Source organism: Thunnus maccoyii, chromosome 20 (genome assembly GCF_910596095.1).
Source record: "Thunnus maccoyii chromosome 20, fThuMac1.1, whole genome shotgun sequence".
Lineage (NCBI taxonomy): Eukaryota > Metazoa > Chordata > Actinopteri > Scombriformes > Scombridae > Thunnus > Thunnus maccoyii.
Window position 1 is genome coordinate 27,605,643 of NC_056552.1, and position 9,678 is coordinate 27,615,320.

The window sequence follows — 9,678 nt, forward strand, 5'->3', positions numbered from 1 at the left end:
CATTTTGCTTTACATACAGTGTTTCCAATTGTTTGACATCTACAACCAGTTTTTCACATCTTTTTAATGCCTCTGTTGTAATAATGTCCTTGCATGGTAAGAACATGAAGGTTTTACAAGGATTAACCTGTGCTGGTACAATACCTGGGGCAGAATTCCTTTTAGCACAAAGATACTATAAAACAGCAGTCATTTCTGCCATTCACTAGCCTTCCAAAACTTCCTTTGCTGAAGAGATCGGGGCACTCTTGGCACAATGCAAGGAGGCTTAATTAGTAAGAGTTGTTGATCAAGTTCAATCACTTTATTCCTGATATGATATGGTTTCTTGTGGTTTTCACTGTCCAGCCACATGCTTACCATTTGCCAAACCACACCAAGATGTATATTATACATATGGTGAGGAGGCATGCCAGATATGATGTCAAAGTGTGGAATGTTTGTATGACATGTGGGCCCTTTATCAACCCTCACAGATGTGGTGCGCAGAGCCTCCCTTGCATCACCTACGGTTGAAGCACGGTCCCTTTTTGGAACATCTTTGTATGGGTATGCCCTAATAGTACCATTTCCCTTTTGAACTTGTTCACCAGTATGTAGTGTCGTGGAAAAATCTTCAGATGGGTCAATAAATCTTCAGGTCACCCACAACTTAGTATTAAACTCAAAACTTATAAGAGAAAGACTCAAAAATACACTGGAAGCTGGTAGAGTTCAATGTAAATAGGTTTACTGTGCATATAAAAAAATACAGAGCAAACCGAGGCCTTTGTCCCGGGACAAAGAAAAACCTGATGCAAAATCATGAAACCTCATATTATATACTTTTCATAACTCCTCCTACTGTGGAGCTTAGTTTCTAGTCTCCGCCTCATTTTTAATTAAATGCATACATCTGGTCATTATTTCTGAGTTCATGAGTGACCTTGATGCTTTGGTGATAATACAAGTGTGACTCAGAAATTACTGCGTCAGCATCTTCCATCTTTTTCTCACACTTAAAATGGACCTTGCGGCCTTTAATCATTTCACACAGAAAATCAAATTGCTATACCACAGGTTAACCGTCTTGCTAACTCCTTGGGAACTGTCTCTTACTGGCATAATGCTATCTTTACACTCTCACTGGCATATTCGTTTGATCATGGAAAGGCAGTTTTCCACCACAGTAGGCAGTGGCTGCATCTGGGTCATGTTTTATAGTATGGGCCTGGCAACTGAATCACACATCATAAGAGCTGCCACAAGTCTACATTGTTCCAAAATGCTGTTTCTTTTTAACTTAAAGCCCACAGTTGACAACCTCTGACACTCTATAGTGAATGGCTTTAAAAATGTACTAATGTTTGGCTTTTTATTGCCAAATCACAAGACAAAAAGTAAAACATTTTCTTTGCGCACAGGGTAAGGAAACTCGTGCACAATTCCTTGTTATGGCCAAATACTATACAGTGATCATTTAAATACAGGCACAACATTGCAGTTGAGTGTAGAGTGGATTATCCATGAGGACGATCAAGCAGACCTCCATTTTTGTTCAGATTATGATGCATTTTACCATTACATATATCATCATAATTTTCAGAATTGCATGTGCCATTTTCTGACTTGAGACAACATTCATTATCTTCTCTTTGAAGATGTTCCAACTGTGTTTGGATTAGTAAGTATATGAAGAAGTTTCCATTCTTCAGTGAGCTGTTTTTATCCCATGTGTTGCATACAGTACACTGCCCTTCACTAACCTTTTCACCAATGTAATACTCACAGTTTGGACAGTATATGTGACATTGTAGGTGACCTTGTATTGAGTTAAGCTCTTTTAAGAACAGATGCTTTGAGGTTGACAGTGTGTTTTCTGGACAGTGGATATTAATCTAATCTATCAGATCAGAGAGGGCAACGTGAATGTGTGTGTCAAAACAAATAAGAGTGTAAGTCAAAAACTCTGAGCTTTGGTTGGTCATGAACCAGTGTAAAGTGGCTGTTCATTTACCTGAGGAACCTTTTCATTAGTGACTTCTCCCAAATGTGATCCCCCATTTACTGACTTATCAGTATTGTCTTCATATACAAGGGAAAATTGTTCTCCACTGCCAAGAATGGATTCAGAGTCAGAGTCAGTAAAAGACTGCCTTGGTTCAAACACACCGATACCAACACTGTAATCCAAGTTATCAGGAATGAAGTTATTTGATGACTCTGATGCTGGGCTCAAATTTGGTAGATCACTGAAGTGAAGATCTCACACTGTGTAATATTCATCTTTAAATAAGAGTGGGGATGTAGGATATCTACAGGATATCTATAGGGAGAAAAGAAAAGGTCAATTCTGATCAGAAATATTATTTGAAAATTACATAAGAGACAAAAACAATAAAAAATAGAAATGCATTAAACATAGACATAAAAATTGTGATCCATATACCCCCACAAACATTTAACAAATTCATTTTGCAACATAGGAAATTAACATTTCAGAGGAACTACCTGGGTTTTTAGGACATGAGACTAAAACTAATACTAATTTAGATGCAAAAAGCAGGCAGCTTGTGAATTTGGATTTTTTAAATCTTCAACCAGCTAAGTGGGACAAAGGCAATGATCCTGAATGACTAATTCTGACTAAATCTGATCAATAGAACCTGATTTTAACTGATCCAAGTTCTGGTGTGTGACAAAACAGAATGTCTTATTTGTAAAACTCAGTCTGCTGAAATAAAACTGTGACTTACATATAGCATCTATGAAACTAACCCATTCATATACTTATACTTGTATACATGTGTTGGGCATCATGAGCATCTTCAGAGTTTTCAACATCATGGCCCATCAAGTTCTGTTTGTTGAGAACAATGATCAAGTCTTTACTAATTTTAAAATTAAACAACTTCATCACACACATTCACACAAGAAAAGGCTTATGCTTTGCTTTTACTGAAGCATGCATTGCATCATCTACACACATTATAACTGGTACATATAGAGACTTCTTCTCCTGAATAATTTAAAACAAATAAGGATAAAAACAATAAATGTGTTAGCCTACATAGGCTATAAAACAACAATATAGTGCGAAGATCCCCTTTGCCCTGTTCACTATTCAGTTTTTTTCACATGAAAACAGAGTTGACTCAATCATTTAATCCTTGGTTTAAGGTAAGTGTTAAGGGTTAATTCAGACTTGCTTGTCCAGTTGTTTGGTTCGTCATCGCTGTGCAGCTAAGCTTTGTTTAAACCCACAGAACTTTCTTTTAAATTTTAGGGGAGATCTCAAGGTTTCCAAAGATACCAAATAGTGCTGAATTACAGGGAAATGTGTATGAAATGATGCACAAGACATGTAGATATTTATTATTTGATGTAATGCTGTAGCCATAAAACAATGGCATCTTGGCTTTGAATATTTTACTATAAGTGTGTAGTTTGTGAATGAAGCTGCAACTAGCAGATACATATGAAAATAGTTAAGAGGAAATTAAAGGTAACATTTTAGTGTAAGGAGTTAAGCAATGCAGGCAAAACAGGTAAAGATGAGATTAAAGGTTAAAGTTACATAAATAAAACAGTTTGGTTAAGGTTATGGTAACCTGTTCTCAGATCATTGCCAAGTTGAAAGCACATTGTACTTATGGTAATGTCACCAACACTGTGTGCATCTTTAGAGCCATTGTCAGAGTTGTGGTCAGAGGAACTGTGATTCAGGTTCTGATGTGTAAGAATAAAAAGTTTTGATTAACTTACAGTTTTTAAGTGACTTCAGTGAAAGTCAAACACAGAAGCCAGTAGGGCTAGAGACATTGACCTGAAATCAATAGCAAAACATATCACAATACATTTTGTTTTTTAATATGTTGGCTGGTTGGATATCAGCAGATATCAAGTATTTTCTTACTCTCTTATGTTAGTGCAGATAGTGTTGCTAAGGAATATATTGTTCAACTACACACCACACAGCTGAAACTTACAGAAACTTCTGCTCCTGACACACTTTGTTGTCAACTGAATGGAGCCCAAGCTTCAGAATCGTCCTCAGTTATCTAAAAAACAGATTAGAAAATAAATACCCATACATAGTGTACAAACCAAGCTGTATGTGACCAAAATTACCAAGATGTAACATGAAGTTCTTAAGATATTTTTAAGACAAAACCTTACACATAAAATGTGCAGTTAAAAAAGTACACTATTCTCATAGCAACGTGGCTGACATCATGTGCATCTTCAGAGCCATTGTCAGAGTCATGGTCAGAGGAATTGTGATTCAGGTTCTGTTATATGAGAATAATACCAATGTCCTGACTAAGTTAATATATTTAAGTGCAGTCAGTGAAATATGGATAAAACAAAGAAACATATAGGGAAGACACTATTGAGCTATTATTCATCACAATGTATCATGACTATCTTGGTAACAAGAAATTGAGCAGCTGAAACTTACATCGACTTCTTCTGTAGTTCCTGATAGACTTTATTAATATAGTCCACTAAGGGGGCTCCAGACCTCAGAACTGTTATGGGCTCTTGGCTAAAAATTAAGAAAAGGACAAAGCTCTCACATATGTCCAAAACACTTTCTATGTAATGAGTGCACCACATTTTGCAAAAAACAGTATCTCCAATACTGTCACACACAGATCGCACACAATCCAATAGCTTGGCATTGTCAAAATTTAAGTATCATACTACATATTTCAAGATATCAGTGAAGACCTCTGCTGCAGGAGAGTATGACAATACCAGACTGACTACCGAAATTTTTGTTTTGTTTTTTTTTTCTCTATTTTGTACATAGTAGTATGTGCTGGCTACGGACAAAATAGACACATGGTACAAGTAACTTCCAAAAGTTCATGACTCACCAGATCCTGGATTGACTGATGAATCTCAATTTTGTTGGCCTCTGTCAGTGCTTTAAGGATGCAAATGATAAGAAAAAAAAGCTTGATTTTAAAAAAAATTCTATCTTTCAAACACCAAAGGATTTTAATATTCCCTCTAAAAGCTTGTCTATTCATAATAACAATTCTATGTGGTGGCTCCTCTCTGAGGAAATGAGCAGCTATCTGGAAATTACTTCATGGAAGTAAGAAGTTCAAAAAGTCACAGTATTCAGCTAACTGACTAAACCTTAGAATTTGGTTTTAAGGGGCTGCTGCTGTGGTTACAGTTAAGTTAAACTAAATTTTAAATTGGATTTTAGGATTTTAACTGACAACAAACTAATCCAGCTAAATCAGTTATAATGTTATGTTAGCTCAGATGTGTGTTCACGTAAAATGAATGGTATATAGCAACCGCCCTCAAGGACAAATGTTGGCACAGCTTCATGTTTTTGTATGAAAGGCAAACCAAGTTTGAATAAAAAACCTTAGAGATGTAAGCCTCTGGCATACATAAATTTGCTATGCAGACTGACACAGTCATGCTGTGACTAAAGTTTATAAGAACAATTCAAGGACCAGATACTAATGTAAGGAAGCATATTGCTGCCACACCAGAAAAAGAAGAACAGATCAGTATCACGTTATAACGTGAAAAGTTTATTGTTATAACAAGATGTTTTTCAGGTTATAACAAGATATTTTCATGTTATTACAAGATATTTTCATGTTGTTACAACATACAAACTTATCACATTATAACAAGAAACATTTCTTGTTATAACAATATACTGTTGGAAACATTTGAAGACTTTATCTGATGATATTTAACTACATTTAACCAATAAAATGTTTGCTGTTACATATGTTCTGAATGCAGGAATTTTGCTTAATAAAGTCGTTTTACAACATGACACTTAATGTCATAAACTGAACTGGCTGACAGGACACTAGCATGATGAGTTAGCGTTACACTATTTAACTTAAAACAATGATTAGAAGTGTGCACAAAATGGTCTTTATGAACCCATAATAACTTTCAAGATGTAACAGGAGCATTATCAAATAAACAACATGACAAGAGAGCCTTGAATTAAGACATGACAAACATAAAGTGCCAAACACAATTACAGTTTGTGCGGTGCTAGGCTACAAGAAAGATAGCTCACTGCAATCAGTTGCTTCACTTCTGATGGAGTTATCGAGCAGAAATGCGGACAGCGCCACTCTGCCGTTGAAACTATGCAATAAATGAAACAAGTAAAATCCAAACTATCCCTTCACCTTCATCATCCCTGCCGTGAAATCCGTTGAATTAAGCAAGCATCAGATACAGACGGATGACAAATTAAAGGGAAAACTGGTACAGGCCTGAATGCTTGACCCCTACAGTGAGGGGATCCGGTGGCTCTGTCATGCTTTGGGGACATTTCGCCGGCATGGTTTAGCTCCACTTGTCCCCTAAAGGGAAGGGTCACTGCAAATTAATACAAAGTTGTAATCTGTGATCACTTTTATCCCATGACGAAACTTTTCTATCCTGATAGGAGTGGTTTCTTCCAGGATGACAATGTCCCTATCCATAGGGCATGAGGGGTCACTAAATGGTTTGATGAATATAAAAATGATGTGACGCACATGTTGTGGCCTTCACAGTCACCAGATCTCCAATTGAACACCTATGGGATATTTTGGATGGACATGTTAGACTGCGCTCTCCACCACAATCGTCAAAACACCAAATGAGGGAATATCTTTTTGAAGAATGGTGTTCATCCCTCCAAAAGAGTTCCAGCGACTTGTGGAATCAATGCCAAGGCTGAGAAACACCATGTTTTGATGATGGTGGTGGAGAGCGCTGTCTGACTTTGTCACCCGTCTGTAGGTGATGTTAGCATGAACTCCTAAAATTAGAGCCAAAGTTACCAGCTGTAACCTAATGCTCGTGCAGAATCATAACTGCGCTGTTTATTAGTTTGCTAAGATGAAACAAAACACTAACCTTTTCCCATTGCTTTGTTCTTGTTGGAATCTCCATTTTATTGGAACCAGGGAGAATATATTTCCTTTTCAACTGATCCATTTTTCTCGCCTGGGACATATGTGCCTGGTTCTGAGAGCACGTTCCACCGATTTTCTTTTGAGATCAGTGGCGCAAGAGCCGCCATGATTGGACTACAAAATAAGAAGGTTTTGGAGAAACAAATACTAGCCAATCACAGCACAGTAGTACTAGCCAATCACAGCACAGTATAGGGTGGGACAACTCTTGCAAAAAGGACGTTAAGACTGTTGAGAACTAGCATTAAAAAGGACATACTGCTAAAATTGTAGATAGACAACGGCTAACTTTCAAGGTCAAGTTTGAATTTGCTAAATAAAATGTCTAAGTATAGGTATGCCCTTGTTTCTTGGACTAAGGGAGCAGACAAAGATGCGGTTAGCATCGTACCAACAAACTGGATAATTGACTTTGACCCAACAGATACTTCCAGAACATATCTTGTGGAATGTTGCATGGCTAAAACATAGAAGCCTGTCAACGGATGGCAAGTTGAGCATGCAGTGGTGCTGCAGTTAGCAGGCAAGTTCACCCCTTAATTTTAACAGTAACCATAACGTAAATTAGAAAACTCTTGGGCCAGCATGCTAATGAGGTAACATTAATCTTGTTAGCAATTAGAAATGTATAGCTAGGTGTACCTTCTTGCAAAACACACAGCAGGCCCATGAAGCAATTTATTTTGCAATAATTAGCTGTACATTACCTGGATTTATAGGGCTACTTTTGAAAGAAATCAATAATGGGACACATTATTAATTTTGAAATTATTCTGTTAAGTTAGCCTTCAAGTATAGTGTTTTATAGCCTGTAATGGTGTTGATTTTTGGCATGTTTTTGGCATTAAAAATTCTGGAAACTTACACTGAAATCTGCTGACCGGGAACTTTTAAAAGTGGACATGCCAAAATACCACAAGAGACCCAGGAAACCCAAATGGCTGTTCTTTGACAAAGGTGAGGATTCATCTGGAGACACAAACTGTGAAAGAAGAAAGGCAATAGAAGATCTATACAATGCACTAGGTGGGGAAACTGGATTTGCAGTTGGTTGTGACCAAAGACAACAATACCATCTATACAGGCTACTGCCTTCTCATTCTCTCATTTAGACAATGTATCAGTGTGCATTACTTAGTACTGCTTTGAAATAGGTTTTCTGTTTTAGAGCCACACCATATGTCAGAGTTCTGTAACATGATTACTTTTTAATACATTAAATTACTATTGAAACTTGAAAAAAACTGGAACTTGCATCAAATTAGAATATTTGTATATTGGTTCATCCATAATCAAAAGTCAAAAGTGAATATCTTTATCCTATTGAAAAAGCCCAAACTTGCAGCTCAGAGACGGGCTGAGGGAGAATTTATTTCTGAAGACAACCAACTTACCCCAGGAATCCAGAAACCAGGACCAGTTTGTTCTGGATTTCACGACCATGGACCAGTTGTGCAGAATCCAGGAATCCAGAGTCCAGGAGAAGCTTCATGCAATGATGCTGGCCAAATCAGAGACCTCCTGAACCAGGTTGAGGCTTTGCAGAAGAAAAATACCAGACTGCGCTACATGGTACCACAGCTAAATATTGCACAACCTCTGTAAAAACAGCAGAACCACAGGCTACAAACCAAATAAGTGAAATAGCCTATAGTTACATACCAATGAGTCTGACACTGACTCTGTCTCTTAAAAGTAGTCTAACAGCAAACAAATTTGAAACTGCAGTTTACAAGACTATACAGTCATCAACTAATTAATCCAAGCATAAATAAATAAATGCAGTAAATACACATCAACACATGTAGAGTTCAAAAGGAGGCAGTGACCGTCACTGTCATAAAACTGGATATGACAGTGATGGATATGACAGTGAGTAACATGGGATCATCTGGAACCATGAGCAAATGTATCAGTTTGCAGTTTAGTTATTTATTTATCAGGGTTTTCATGACTCCATGATGTTTCCTGTAGCACCACTCAGAAGCCAAAATGTTCAATTTGATATCTCACAATCTGTTAGGCGGATTGCCATGAAATTTGATTAGCACATTCATGCTTCCCAAAGAATGAACCATGCCAAATTTGGGGACCTCATGATCTGTCCTCTAATTGTAGGCTGAAATGCGTTTCTGTCCACAATAGATAATAAGAAGATAGATCCATGAGTGCTGGTGTTTTGTTTGTTTCTGTCCTCTAGTAGCACCACCCTCAGGCAAAAATGTGCAAACCCCATTCTTCCATTATTTGCATTACCCCATTATTCACCAAGCCAGCTCATGATTTAATATAGATATTATGGATATCATTATATTTCCTCCTGTCTTTTGTGAATGTCTAATTAATTGTTATTGTTCTGTTCCACAGATACTGTTGTAAACCACCATCCAGGAGACAAAATATTAGATATAAGAAAATCAATCAACACAATAATTTGTGAGTTAAGGCACCAGGTGAAGAGAAAAAACATGCGTTACATAGTTAAAGAGGATAATAGACTAAATAAATAAACTGTTAAACAGGATAACAGAATTTATTTCTTTTCTTTCCTTGTTCCTGTTTCCTAGATTCTAATCTAGTATAATCTAGAGATTGTCTTATTGTAGTATTGTGTTTTGTATATAGTGTGTATAGGAAACTTTTTTTATACTTTTGGGGTTTTTTTTTGTATTTGTACTCGTGGTGTTTGCTTTATTTTGTGCCCCTGACTGCAAGTCAAGTTTCCCATGTGGGA

At 36.9% G+C, this 9,678-nt stretch overlaps 1 long non-coding RNA gene across 2 annotated transcripts; it reads right to left on the reverse strand.

Moving 5' to 3' along the window:
• Positions 1 to 767: 767 nt before the first annotated feature.
• On the reverse strand, positions 768 to 8,422 carry LOC121886448. Of its 2 annotated transcripts, XR_006092734.1 has the most exons (8): positions 8,339 to 8,422; positions 7,810 to 7,926; positions 6,886 to 7,058; positions 4,863 to 4,912; positions 4,442 to 4,528; positions 3,969 to 4,040; positions 3,745 to 3,805; positions 768 to 2,305 (listed from the first exon to the last, which is right to left on the reverse strand). It is a non-coding gene; the product is annotated as an uncharacterized LOC121886448 (long non-coding RNA). The 2 variants fall into 2 exon arrangements; XR_006092733.1 differs by having other exon boundaries at positions 768 to 3,805.
• Positions 8,423 to 9,678: the final 1,256 nt, after the last annotated feature.